Source organism: Topomyia yanbarensis, chromosome 3 (assembly GCF_030247195.1).
Source record: "Topomyia yanbarensis strain Yona2022 chromosome 3, ASM3024719v1, whole genome shotgun sequence".
Classification (NCBI taxonomy): domain Eukaryota; kingdom Metazoa; phylum Arthropoda; class Insecta; order Diptera; family Culicidae; genus Topomyia; species Topomyia yanbarensis.
Genome location: NC_080672.1, coordinates 358606314 through 358621936, shown reverse-complemented (window position 1 = coordinate 358621936; position 15623 = coordinate 358606314). Strand labels below are relative to the sequence as shown.

General features: G+C 38.3%; 1 non-coding gene across 1 annotated transcript; it reads left to right on the top strand.

Moving 5' to 3' along the window:
• The first annotated feature begins 15340 nt into the window (after positions 1-15340).
• Positions 15341-15413, top strand: Trnam-cau (transfer RNA methionine (anticodon CAU)). Its single transcript has one exon. It is a non-coding gene; the product is annotated as a tRNA-Met (tRNA).
• The last annotated feature ends 210 nt before the right edge of the window (positions 15414-15623 follow it).

The following is a 15623-nucleotide window of genomic DNA, read 5'->3' as shown; positions in this document are numbered from 1 at the left end:
TTGTCAACCGGAACGACATGACGTGGAAACCTGGATGTTGAACAACACATTACTGACTACTGGCGATTTGGTTATCTTTCTGTTTACAATAATTAGTGTTTATTTCCAAATGCAAGAATGTTCTGTGAAAAGTGTTATATTTTTGTCCTGTATTGTATTTTTGTACTATATGAAATGTAAATTTTGTAATTGTAACTAGTATAAGGAACCACCATTGGGGCCAAGGGGCCTGTTGGTGTAAATAAATAAATAAATAAACAGAGAGCGACAGGGGGAAATTGCGACAGATAATATTTCAAAGTTTTCATTTGCATTGAAGTGAATAGTGCGTAGTAGCCAAAATACTTCGATGTCGATAGCACAATAGCACAAGTGCATTCAGTTGGTTATAATGCAGTCTCTTTCCAGTTATCCTTATAGTTTGCATATTGTTTCGTTCGGAATTCTTGTTCAGGAAATATGGATAAATGAGTCCTATATAAACCAATACTATGAAAAAGAAATGGTACAAACTATCAGGATGACAAAAATATTGTCTGATCAACTATCTGTTCAGTGCATAAACTCTGATTGTAATCTTCGCTAATTTACTTATATAATACGGAGAACTCAAACAAAACAGGTACTGATTTAACCAACGCCTCTCTACTAATTGTGACTGCCATTGAAACATCAATTGAATTGTACTCAGTATAGAGCAAAAAATGGACCACTATAAGTAAGAAGAAACATTGCACTTGCATCCCCCATCGGTAGGTGGGTTGTTTGGGAAGCTTATTTTCCCAGACCTAATTCGTGGATATTTTTGAGCTTTGATCCGTTATTTTTCATAATAGTTCATACCAATACAATAAATATGTATTTTTATAATTCCATCACAAAAAAGGTCTTCTTTCTTTTCACATGACATATCTGAGCATGTTTCGTTCAGAATTCAATATAGATATGAAGAGGGGAAATAACGCACGTGGAATGCATCTTTTCAAAATTTTCATCTTCATACATCCATATTACCCAGTCAGGTTAAATATTTTCTGAGAAATCCCCTACTAGAAGCTGCTCCATTTTTACCTTCCATTGCCCAATACAATACTCCTAGAATATTTACAATACATAGTCCACTTGCGTAGAAAATGTAGACAAAGATAGGGTGACCATACGTCCTGGTTTCCCAGGACATGTCCTGGTTTCCCAGGACATGTCCTGGTTTTGCAATGACTGTCCTGGTGTCCTGGGAAGTCGAGGAAAAAGCTTGATTTGTCCTGGTTTTTCTCCCGTAAGCCTAATAACGGGTGTTCAAAATAATAAAATGAGACTTTTTCAGTCATGTATTGCGAATCTTTTCTAAAATCCACATTGTGACATTTCAGCCATGCGCCACCAAGCCGTGCGCTGAATTATGCGCCTGTTCACTTTGCATTAGTGCAAGTGAAAAACCAATTTGACGTTTATTTTTGTTTCGTTCGCACTCATGTGCGACACATATAGCAACAAATCGACGAAACGCTAGTTTATCTCGGGATAGACAATAGATAAAAAATAAAAAAAAATCAACGAATTATGTATTTTTGATTAAAAATGTAATGTTTATTCTCCAAAAAACGTCAATGAATATTGGAGAAGGGGCCCGTCACTCGTACGACGCAACTTAGTCGCGATGCTCTCACAAGAGCGTTGGACGGCACTGACGTCCATCTTCCGATTACAATTCCGGATCCTGGTGGTCAACTGCTTCGTATCTTTGACCCGCCAATTATTTTTGTACACTAAAGCATTGAGGGAGACGATGAAATCCCCAGTGGGACGGCACTGGGGCAAGTTGGTCGGGCTCCTTTGTTTCGGCACGTACGGTATCTTTTTCGGCTCAAGATACTCCAGCGTCTTCTTGGCGTAATGGGAAGACGCCTTGTCCAGGCAGAAGACGTACTTCCCGTCCGCGTGATATTCTTTCAAGAATCGCAGAGGAATTTTTTCAAGACACTTTTATTCCAGGGGTGGGTCCGACTTGTCGCTGCAATAGTAGCTGTCATTTCCTGGAGAGCGGAAAGTAACTTTCGTCGTCCAGCACGAACGACATCTCGCGGTAGTTCCACCGGCACTGTGCTTTCACGATCGCCATCTGCTCTTCCGTGTACTCGGTGGAACAAATCTTCTTCCGACAGATGATGTCCTCCATCTTAAGGGGTTCGGTGAATCAAGGTATGGGAGCAGTTATATTTTTGGCCGGCGTCACGCAAACTCGTTCCGTCCCTGTTTTCGAACAGCTTTTTCAACGATTCCTTCTTCTTCTTCGTCATTATCTTCGCCAGACGGCCGCTACGGGCCTTCCACTCCACGCTCAGGGATGCCAGGATCCGGTAAACTGTACTCACGGGCACGTTTTCGTCTAGAAAGTGGTCTACCGTAAACATTTTTCCACGATTGCCATGCGTTCCGTAAAACCGTACAACACGCTCGCGGAGTGCTTGCTGTTTCGACGCTATCTTCGATTGATCTGACAGTACCCGAGAGAAAAGAAACATGCCGCCCATTTCTATGGAGTCTAGAGAGCAATTCTCTCGGAGAGAAAAAACTCTTTACTTTAATGACAGAAAGGTATTGAAATCATTATCATTTTTTATTGAACACCCGTTATAGTTCTAATTGAGTTTTCGCTTTATTAACTCTGCTCCAGAGTACGACAAACAAAACTTAATACACTCGAATCTCCCATTATACCATCCGATACCTTTTTAATTCTCTCGATAGTACCACGTTATTTCATTTTTCAACTTACATGGAAATTGAAAAGAGAAAGAAGCGTTCGTATGTATGTAGTATATGAATGAGCTGTAGTCTGTTTGCAAGAAACTTTGGCAACTGAACAAACCAATGTTGATGAAACAATGATTACCAGAGTTTCTCCTTGGCTTAAATCGTCTTTCAATCCGGGGTCCGAAAAATTTCCTTCGGTACATCTCAGAAGACACATTGAAGTTTTTATGTATTTGGTTTATTTATTTTTCTCGGTGAAATTAAAAAAAACAAAACCTTCTTTCTTCGTTGCTACGTTACGTTTCGGCCTACTACGCTTCAGCCATCGTCGAACGCCTACAAACATTGAATAATTATACGAAATAAATGTTTGTAGGCGTCCGACGATGGCTGAAGCGTTTTAGGCCGAAACGTAACGTAACAACGAAGAAAGAAGGTTTCGTTTTTTTTAATTTCACCGAGAAAAATCAATTAACCAAATACATAAAAATTTTGCGGTGACAAATAAAACCTAAATGCATTGAAGTATTGCTAGTGGCAGTTTTTTGTTTTACTGGAAATCAATTTCATAAAAAGGAAAATGGCGAAACATCAATAACTATCGTGGAATAACCTCATTGAGCGCTCTCTCGAGCTGGTGATTACAGAGCCCCTTTAAGATCAATACGAGTCCCTAATAACTTTACTTTTCCATCTCAATCGGATCGGAAGCTAAAATCGCTCTGCTTGTTAACAGTGCAGTGAATCAAACGAACGTTTCTACATACAGTCTGCTGTCTACATGTACTGCGCCAGCAAAGCAATCGAAAAACAACAGTTGTCCCAAGCCAGTGTGAACAATAAATCACCGTCACTTTCATCAATGCGGCATTGATCGTTTATTTAAAAATGAGTGAAACTCAGCAGCACAATTTGAACGATCTTCGGTACAATACAGTGTTTGTTTGTCCAATTCGCCCTTGTGTTCGCGGAATGGAACATATAATAAAGGCGCATACTCGTAGTGCGGTACTGATAGCATTTAAAACTTTGGCCATGGCGAAAAGTTTGACTATGGGGAACAACATGCAACACGTCGTTGCGCATGACAATGTTAGAATCAAGATACCCGCTCAGATTGACGATGATAAGACTGATGTGCGTCTGGACGATCTATCCCCGCGTACTATCAATATATTCAGTACAACCATCATGTCGGAGCACGTAACGGTGAAAGTTTGAAATCTGGAAACTTTTTTCCAGGTATATACAATGGTGTTCGTATCGTGAGAATGCGAGTTGCGAAACCTATTCCTTCGTACCTGAACCTTCAATACGTAGTTCGTGTAAGCAAATCGCAAATCACGCTGTGCACATATAAAGACCAGATCCCTACGTGCTAAACCATGTGCGAAAGTAGCGCTCACACTGATACTACCAGCACCAACCTATCCGATAAAATAGAGAAATTTGAAATCAACGATAGGTTTTGCAACTGTTTTGATCCAAGCTCTCAAATCGAATGAAAATGATTTTCATTGGAGATTGCCTGATATACCGCAGGGAAGCAACTTGGGACCGTTGATGTTTCTGCTTTAATTCAATGGCGTGTATTTAGTGCTGAAAACTCCTCGCCGGTTCCTGCACAGACGATCTCATATTATTTATTAGCATATTTCGTCTCATTTGCTCAATTCAGGATATCCGATTTCTCCGATAACAGCATGAAACTTTCGCTGGTGATGGTGTAGCAAAAACTGCGTTTGTGTGTGTAAATCCGAAAAAGTACGGTGTTCGAATTCACATCTTTTTTACTGCCGAAGCTCTGCCTGCCAGAACTTTGTAACTGACGAAAACCTTTGGATAAGACACAGTCGATTGAGAGGTAACGGGGGAAGGCAGTCCCCTTTCGACTCTCCTGGTTTTTTACTCGCCTCATATGGTCACCCTAATAAAGACAGTCTAAATTGATAAATTTTATCAATTTTCAATAATATTGCAACATATCGAAGAAATCGAAGAAAAACTCTGTTTTATCACTCGTGGACAAGATTCACTGACACTAATTTTAGGCAGTTCGGAGGTTTCACGGTGTCTTTGGTAGAACAATTTTATTCGAAAAAAATCGGTATCGCTAAAACTTCAGCATATGATAGAATGGGCTTTTCCCTTTCATTTGAAAGTAAAATTAAAATATTCTGTCGGGGGCTCCAGAACAACTTTTTATTTTAAAGATTTTTTGTTTGAAAGCTTTTTCAATGGTTTTTGGAAAGGTTTTTCAATGAAACGGGTTCACATTTTTGCCTCTAGGTAGTACTTAAGACCTTCAAATATTACCAAAAGTGAGAATCTGATGGACAATTTCATTGTGTACAACTTTGTGGAAAACTACATCGCGATCTAAAATTGCCAGAGAAAGCTATTAAATTTTTATCAAAGTTTCTAGATTCACACGGGGCCTATTGGTTAAGAAGCTTTATTCCAAAAACTTTTTTATTTGTAAAAAAATGGATTACCTTATTTTAACAGCGTGCTCAGAAGAACCTGAATGCTAGCAAAGTCCCACCTTTAAGCGGAAGAAAACATAATTTCAGATTCCACCGTTTTATGCGCACCAATGATATTTTAGGAGCAAGGAGATATAGTGAAGAGTAGATAAAATTTGAACGAAATTAGTACTCTTTTGAAAGATGCTGGGTAATACAGCAAAATGAAATAGTTTTTTCTGTCACAGATATATTTGTTTCTACTTTTTTATTTCTTCACTCATTCTGGAGTATGCTTGATGTAATCTTGAAGCAAACTTTTTGCTCGTTAGCATCTTGTGGGATATATTTGGCCTAAATTTTAACTTTATATTTGATCAAACTCGATTAGATATTCAGTCATTTGATTTGATTTTGATTGCGAATCCTGATTGACAGTTTCATGAAGGATAGAAAAATAATTCTATGAGATTTATGTTCAAATTTGTTAACTTTTGGAACTCACTGTACATTGAACAGAAATCGCAATAGTAAATGAGAAATAAAGGTTTTGTCTATTGTACGAAGATAGCGATCTCAATATAAAACTAGATATAGAAAGTATCACCTTTACCCGAAAGACGTTTTGCTGTTAATGTCTCCAGATTCAGAACTGAACTGGCAACTCTGTCTTCTTGATATGTTGTCTTTGCTCTTATCCAATATTATGAGGGGAATCTTCAATAAACAGACTTGTATTGCTTTGAGAATTTGCTGAATGTATGGTCCAACCTGATATTTTCTTGTTATTTTTCTGTTGTGATCCGTGTTCAACGAGTACAGACTCCGGAATTTTTCTTAAAAGAAATTATGAAACTTGGTTTTGTTCTTTTTTCTAAGATTATGTGAAGTGTGCTCGATTTGAAAATAAAATTTGAGGACAAACAAAAATCTGCATCTATAAATTCTGATGAAATGAATCTACCCCAAAAGATAACAAACATGGATCCAAAACTCGAAGAGCTTTTTTCTCTTTCAATCATCTTTCTTTTAATGTTGATAAAGACAAACAGGATTCTCCACCGAAAGTTGCAATAAAATCCGTCGTTTATTACAATGACTCGAACTGTCTACTTTAGTACATTCAAGTGTACAGCTTTGAATTTAAGCCAATTGTATTTTACCAGGCAGGATTGGATCAGGAAGAGGGGTCATTCTAGTTTACATTAGTTATCTCCTAGAGCGAGAAAAGAGATGAAAAAGGCATGATAAAATTCGTTACTACATTAATCAACATCTTGAAAAGGTATAAGATTATCGAATAAATTTGGTCAACACCTTTCCACACCTCCTTGTTCATAAATGTCAATCTCGCCCAAGAATCGGAGGAATCTGAAAATATATTTTTCTGCTGAGAATGGGACTTTGTAAACATTGAAATTTACTGTTTATTTAAACCCAACATTTTTTTGTAAGTCCTTGTTAATCGACTTCTTAATCCATAGCGGGGCCTACCTAAAAACTGATAAATAGTGATCCGGCCCATTACGCAGATAAGATTAGCTTTTCTAGGCAATACTCCCACGGTCGGCTGTGCGGAGTTCAAATTGCTTATGTTTAGGGAACATAGTATACTCTCGGTAGCCGGCTGCCCAGAGCTTAAAAAGAACCAAAAACTAAACAAGATCTTCTCTTTTTCGAGTGATTGTGCACTCGAAGACTAACTAAACAACTACCTAATAAAATATGCCTTACTGGTTGCATCACTTGCTTGGAGCGAATCCTAGACCTGATACCCTTCCAAACTACCAACTCCGCGACACCTATGGAAGAGTCTGATGAATCGTCGTCCTTCCGTTAAGTAGGTGGAGCATCAACACTTCCTGTCTAACGTATCCTTTATGGGGGTGGCCGGCAATGATAGCCATTCATGAGGTTTTAATATGGGTCGGATTGGTATGAATTCCTACTTACCACTTTCTAAGCAACTCTTATTAGATAATTAGCAGTCAAACATGATGAAGTCAGTGTGCAATCCGTCAAAATCATCGTCACAACGCAACGCATAGCGGGGCCTACCTAAAAACTAATAAAATTTTAATAATTTTCTGGGGTTATTTTATATCGATTTATAGCATTCTACGAAGTTGTAGACAATGGGATTGTTAATGAGATTTTCACTTTTAGTATTTTTTGAATGTCAATAGTACCAATTAGTAGCAAAAATACGAATTAATTTCATTAAAAACATAAGTTTTTAATCAAAAAACTTTAAAATAAAAAGTTGCTCTAGACCCCCCGACAGAATATTTTAATTTTACTTTTAAATGAAAGGGAAAAGTTCATTCTTTCAAATTCCGAAGTTTTACAGATGCCGACTTTTTTTTGAATAAAGTTGTTCGACAAAGACACCGTGGTTTAAAAAAACGTAGTTAGCACTTCAAGTTGTATAATCGGCTGATATCTTAAAACTAAATTACAGAGTTGTATGAATTACTATTTATATCAAAACTATATGTATGTGTGTGTTGCAGGAAATATGCTCTTAAAGGAAAACAAATTTTATAGTTCAGTGGGTTGAAAATAAGTTCAAAACGACATGTTGGAGTTCGTTTTGATAATGATGATATGCAGTAACTTAATAACAAATATTAATTTCAAACAAATTCATTTTTCGTCGGCAACGTAAACTGTCCCTGGCAGCACTGTTCCATCGGAATCCAATCAGACTAATTGCAATAACTAGAGCTGATCCGCGTAACTGCTAATATTCAACTGAAAGGTAATAGTCACCTTTATAAGCCTAATTTGCTTTTGAGAGCAAATCTTGCCTCAATCAAAAGTTTAGCTCTTTAAAAACGTTGTTGTCCAGAAACAACATGGGCATGAAGCGTGAACTTCTTTTGTTTTAAACAGCCATGCATTCCTCGCGCGTATTTAGATAACAACCCGCAGATTTCAATCAATCGGCAACTGAGTACATATAAGGAGAGTGACGACACTGTCAAAATTGGAACAATTATTATTTGTCAGTGTCATTCCAAACGAGTCAAATTCATGTATGTTGACAGGTCGTTTGTTCGTTTGGAATATCACTGACGGATAATCATGACAGTTGTCTTCACTCTCCTTACATACACTCTGATCGGCAACAATTTTTGAAAAACTGACAGCGATAAAAATACAGTGTAAACAATACACTCTAAACTACTTCTACTCAAACTTTCAAGAGAAAATACCCAACGGATCATTTTCTACAGCGTTTTTTCCGTGATGCAATTTGATGTGAGACACCCTTTAATAGCGCTTTTCTCGAAACCGCGTTTTTCAAATTGGCGAACACGAAAGCACAGAAACTAATCAATGAATTGACTTGATTTTTTTCTATGAGAATGCCCAATATGTGTAGCCTGTCGGCAAACCACAGAAAACCAGAATAAATTTTTTGTTCTCCCTATTATTTCGAAGAAAAATGAGCGAATTTTGCAGAAAAATTTGATATTTTTCGATTATTATGAAGCCATTTTCCGATACTTGATCGTTTTTCTATTTTTATTGGTTCACCGAGTAACTATAAGCTTTACAAATCCTATAGAATTTCTTATATCAGACAATTTTATCGAGAGTTATCGTGTTCGCCGCGGCGCTCCTCGACGTTGAAATGGTTGGGCGTCTACTCTTGTAACGCTCGTATGTGTGGCTCTGCGTGACAAATATTTTTTTATCGTGCACAATGAATCACACAAAAGATCCATTGTTGTCATGACTTCAAAATCTCAAAACAAAATTATTTTCGTTGGGAGACCCCCGACGTTCGCCAATTTGAAAAACGCGGTTTCGAGAAAAGCGCTAATAAAGGGTGTCCCACATCGGATTGCATCACGGAAAAAACGCTCTAGAAAATGGCCCACTGGGTATTTTCTCTTGAAAATTTGAGTAAAAGTAGTTTAGAGTATATTGTTTACACTATATTTTTATCGCTGTCAGTTTTTTTTTTTTTTAAATTGTTGCCGATAGATTGAAATCTGCGCTTGTTATAGCAAATACGCGCGTGGAATGAATGGTTATTTAAAACAAAAGAACTTCAGCGTGGCCACCGAGATTGCGGGAGACCTTTCTAGAGGTTCAATGCTAACAATTAAGCGGATAAAAAAGAAGTCGATTATTTTTGCCCTCTACAACAGACGCCTTAATAGCCCCGTACGCTCATTTCGCACAAAAGTGATAAGAGTCTTGAAAGAACTTGTTTTTACCCAAACAAAATTCATTCCTATAAATAGAAGCCTCAAGCTCTTCAAAACACTTACTTGTTATTTTTTTTCACTTTTCCTTGTTACTTTAATCAGGGTTTCGTATTTATAATGATTTTTGTTTTAACGATTGCAAGAACTGAAGGGTGAAATTGAGCTGTCAAAATTAATGGTTTAGAATGGCACTTCAACGAATATCAGTCAGAAAGTTTATAAGAAAGAGTCTTACGATTTCTGAAAAAATCGGTAGGAGTTTGAATAACCACCACAGTCTCCATAGCCCTGGGTTCCCCTACATCACTAGAAACGGAGCACAATAATATGAACGTAATGCAACAAATTAATAATGTAAATAAAATCCTTTTGAAAAGAATGAGATGAATAAAGTGAATGAAATAATAAAATGCATAAAGTAAATGAATGGAACAAATGAATTGACCGAATAGAATATTTGAAAGAGTAAAATGAATGCATTTAATAAAATGAAACAAATGAATTGACAGAGTTGACAAATAAAACGGTTCCAGCGTAAAAAAACGCATTTTGCGAATATTTTCAGCTCTTTGCGTGAAGCGAATTTATCAAACTTTTTTTTATTCATTTCGTTTATTTGATAGGCACAAATACGTTAGCTTGGCGTTGCCAAATTCTTTTGTTTTTACATTTTGGTTATCTTAAAACTAGGAGGTTACAATGTTGAAAAATTTCTTTTATGAAAGAGAAAAAAAATACAGCTATCTTAAGACTAGAAATAAGATTCTATATACAAGAGAGGGTGCAAAAGATTTTTTTATGAACAATTTTTAAAACAAGAGTTTCAGTTTGATATACAAGAAGGGGAGTAATAGTTTTTTACGAAATATTTTACAGTTATCTTAAAACTAACAATATAGTTTGGTACACAATAGGGGGAACAAATATTTATGAGAAATTTCACAGATATCTTAAAACTAGGGATACAATTCTATTTACAAGATAAAGGAGAATAGTTTTAATAAAGAGTAAAAATTACAGCTAGCTTAAAACTAGTAATACAGAATACAAATTTGATTTTTTAACGAAGACTTATGCTTGGTCAAGATATTCAGAGGGGGGCTTATTTCCAACATCGGTGTAGCAGCCGTTGTATCAAGGACAGGGGAGAGAAGGCGTATATGGTAACAGGGAAAGAAGAGCAAAACTTGCAACTTTCGGGCAAACGGGAAATCAGCGAAACAAACTAGCGCCTCAGTCTAGTAAGTCGTCGAATACCGGTGACGGTGGTATTTTTCGGACCCGCGGAAATCCTTCAAAAGTCATTGGATCTCGAGTCGCTCTCGCTTCAGTTTCCTTCTATGCAGGCGTAGTGGCAAGGGCGACGGCGGTTACATAGTGGCACTCTGGAGCTGATCGGTTCCACAAGACAAAAGGAAATTTCTAAAAACGAGAAAAAAGAGGGGGCTAAATTGCGATATTTATCGTTTTTATGAAAGTATAAATAAGGGACATATAGGAAAGATCTCGATTTGCCAGCATATCTCGAACTGGGACATTGAGCGGTCTACCTCGGGCCCGAAGGGAGTCCTTTAATTGAGACCTGGCGTCCCGGCGCATACCCAGACAACGTGTTCGATGTCGTGATAGCCCTCGTCACAAGCGCACAGACTACTCTCCGCAAGCCCAATACGCCGCAAATGCGCATCTAAGGCGTAGTGGTTGGACATAAGTCGGGACATTACACGAATAAAATCCCGACCCACATCCATCCCCCTGAACCAAGGCTTCGTTGATACCTTTGGGATAATGGAATGTAGCCATCGTCCAAGTTCACCATTGCTCTGCGAGGTTTGCCAACTGTTGAGTGTCCTGTGACGACAAATACTAAAAAAATCGTTGAAGCAGATTGGTCTTTCGTATATGTCACCATCTAATACGCCCACCTTTACTAATGAGACGGCCTTTTCATTGCCCGGGATAGAGCAATGAGAGGGGACCCAAACAAAGGTAATCTGATAAGATTTTTCAGATAACGTACACAAGGACTCCCGTATCTTCCCCAGGAAATATGGGAATTGCTTTTTGGGCTTCACCGCACGAAGAGCCTCGATGGAGCTGAGGCTGTCCGAAATGATGAAGTAGTGATCTGTGGGCAGAGTGTCGATGATCTCAAGGGTGTACTGAATTGCAGCTAACTCTGCCACGTAAACTGAAGTGGGATCATTGAAGCGGTGATAGTATTGTTGAAGATACTGAAGCCAGTGGACCCATCGAGATTTGATCCGTCAGTGTAAAACATTTTGTTACAGTCGACTTCTCGGAATTTATTATAAAATATGTTAGTAATCACTATTCCACGAATTCCACGGATTCCACGAATCTCTTCCTTCAAGGATGTGTCGAAGAATACAGTAGAATCAGAAATATCTAGGAAAAGAACATAGTTGGGAGTATACGAAAAAGGATTAATGCTCTGTGCCATGTAGTCGAAATACAGGGACATAAATCGGGTTTGAGAATTAAGCTCGACGAGCCTCTCGAAGTTTTCAATCACCAACGGGTTCAGAATGTCGCATCGGATGAGCAATCGATATGAGATTTCCCAAAATCGATTTTTTAACGGGAGAACGCCCGCCAGCACTTTGAGACTCAACGTATGGGTCGAGTGCATGCAACCCAAGACAATGCGCAAGCAACGATACTGGATTCTCTCCAGTTCAATGAAGTGTATGTTCGCAGCGGAGCGGAAACAGAAACACCCGTACTCCATCACCGACAATATTATTGTTTGGTATAACCTGATAAGGTCTCATGGGTGGGCAACCCACCATGTTCCACTTATTGTCCGGAGAAAATTGATCCTTTGTTGGTATTTCTGTTTCAGATACCTAATGTGACATCCCTAGGTTCCTTTAGAGTCGAACCAGACCCCGAGATATTTAAATGTGAAGACCTGATCGATCGTTACACCCATGAGAAGAAGCTGGAGTTGCGCCGGCTCACGCTTCCTAGAAAAAACAACCAACTCAGTTTTCTCCGTGGAGAATTCGATAGCCAGCTGATGAGCCCAAGCAGACAAATTATCCAAGGTATCTTGTAAATGATCAAAATTTTTGTACATTATAGTGTATCATTTCAATAACAAGCTGTAATTTTTTCATGCAAAAATATCGACAAACTACTCAGTGACGAAGTTTTTTTTAGAACGTCTTTGGAAAAAATGAACTTGATTTGCGGTGTTACCTACCATTCAAAAACTACTTAACCGATTTCTTTCAAACTTTGCATACACATTCTATGTAAAAAATACCTAACCCCTACGATGAGTTTTTGAGATAAATTGTCAATTAAGAGGGTTATTTAATCACTTTAAATAAAATTTCCATTTTTCACAGTTCGAGAGTGAAAAAACAGATGCATTTCCGCTCTCAAAGATTCGTTTTGGGTGCAACGTTTTTAATTAATTTTAAAAGCTTTTTATACAACAAAAGAAATTTTAACCAAAAGTTACACTCCTTGCTCCCTATACAAAAAAAATCAAGAGGATCAGCTTTTGTGAAAATTTCGAGGCCAACTTTGATTCAGCTCTCAAATGATAAGAAGATAAGGAGATCCTTGGATTTGACATTTCGCTTTTCTCACAGGCGATTATGTATGACTTTTCACGCCAGATTTATTAGTATACTGCTTCTTGGCTCAAAGCAAAGATACCTCTATTTAAGCATATCAGATCAAATCGTACAACTTTTTCTACTTCCTAGGGTCATTGCCTTGAAATATCTAGGAAGCTGCACAGAAACCACGCCGGATGAATGACGTTCGGCTGCGTGATTATATTTGCCAAGCGCAGCAGTTCCGTGCGATGACCTCAACAGTTCCATGACGGGGTGAGGGTGACGAAGAGAAGATCAGATACCTACTGCATAAGCAGTGAACTTGAAATTTGCGTGAATTTCCTCGTCTGACGGAGCAAGAACAAAACCTAAAACAACGACCTCGGCCATCATCAGCTATGGGTTCGTTCATCGGGCGCGAAGCTAAATTCAACAAGAGGAACTCAAAAAGTTGTTGAAAAATCACCATCCATTACACGACTCTAGCCGGACGCCCACCGTTTGTTTCCCCGCTGGGCTTAGTTCTCTTGTAGAAATGCTAAAATGGCTATAAACTTTAAAAATATTCATCCTCCCGTAATTGGTCGTGTTTGACACGCTCATTCTGAATAGACCATAGACAAAAGGTTGCTTGTTGTATAGGTAGTCGGGCCTGTTTACTGCGGGTTGCTGCGATTTGGTGTCGTACGTCGAACTGTTATATGTAAAGTTCTGGTCGGCATTTAACCGCGCTAAGCTTTTGTGTGTGTCAACCCCCACCGCCCCGTATGAAGAATTAGACATTCGGATTATTATTTTCTATTGTTTGCGGAATTTTGAGCGCATCCACGTGTGTCGCCCGAGGAAAGGTGAAAATCCTCTCGCCAATTGCTCACCTCGCCATTCGCTAATATTTTCAATTAACTGAACAAAGAAGTTAGACGTTGGTATATCGTATGGGGGAAATGATTCGGCACATTGACGCTAATTATCGGGTGTCTAGAATGTATAGCTTATTCCGGTATGAGCATATCTGTCTCATGCGGTATTTTATCGATTTTGACTTTTTATCACAAAATGTTACAAAATCAAGTATATTTTTATGCAAACATGTAAAATCATACAGCTTGTTCTGAAAATTTGGAAAAAATATCCAGTCATTTTGTCCCATCGTGAAAGTTCCACGCATATCTGTCCCGCGAAATGAAATTAACGAAATATATGTTAAAGGAAAGTATAAATATTGTTTCCATTAAAATAAGGACTAAAAGCAAAGAAAAACCATGGTAGTACATTCCAATGCGGAGCTTGGCTTATTTTCGAAAAACTTTTGGAAGTCTAGCGTAAGGGATGCTAATACAATGTTCCCACCTACACTAATGTTTATGGTTGACGCTGAAATTGAGTCTGTTTAAAAACAAAGTGGTAAAGGCACAAATGCAAAATTGCAAATTTGTTGTTGTGTTTGTTTCAATTTATGTACATACGTAGTAAATCGCTGTATAGTAGCTGCCTGTGATTGAGATAAAAATCCACTAACCACCCCGAACCAATAAACACCGAAGCTTTATGAAGTTCTAGTTTTCTTCCCTTACTCCATAACCATAACAAATAATAATCCTAGAATCAGGTTTCGCGCGAAGCTGACCAACTCAAAGCAAAGAAAGCGAACGGAGAGCTGTTAATCATCGAGGCCGGCTGACCTGAACCATCGATTTCATTTTAATTCAATTAAGTAGTACGCAGTTCGGTGGTGGTACAGGTTCCGCAATATAGTTCGCAACTTATCAGGTTTGAATAAAATTGATATAGGTAAGCAGTGGTACGTACAGCAAAATACTCCTACCATCATCAAGCAATGAATAAACAAACCTACATACACAGCACTACCCAACACCGTTGCTTCGTTGCTGTCCACTATTGGCCTGTATGACTACCTACACTCATATAGCGATACCGCCCGATGATGGTTGGCGTTGGCGCTGCTGCTGCTGCTGCTGCAGAACGGATAGGAAGAAATGTGGATGCACAAGCACATAAAGTACCTACATTCCAACGCCGTGTTCTAATTTTATACCAAGGCGGAGTGCGTCGCCGGCTAGCGGCTTGATTTTACAGAAAGTATACTTACTAAGTATCTCGGCACTGCTGTTTGTTTCCGTTGTTGAGGTTTCGGTACATATTGTTGTTACCAGGTGGTTTGCGATTATAATTTTGTTTTTAGATTTGTGGCATGCATGTTTTTTTTTAATTTTAAAACGATTCATGTTGTGCACTTCAGAGAGCGCTGATTCAAGCGCATTCTCGGGCGTTCTGCCAGCCGGCCTCGATAGCGCAGTCGGTAGCGCGTAAGTCTCATAATCTTAAGGTCGTGAGTTCGATCCTCACTCGGGGCAATATCCTTTTTGTGCGCGTGTACGTTTAAATACGAATATACTTAAGGTGGCACCAATATGGTAATGTAGTAATTTTCATCCTATTTCTATTCTAGCTATTCTAACACAATAACAGCAACACTGTGTAGAACAAAATCAATAGTGCATATTGTGTTAAAATTTAATTTGTCATATAATAGTAAAATATCAATTTACGGATTTTTGCCCCAA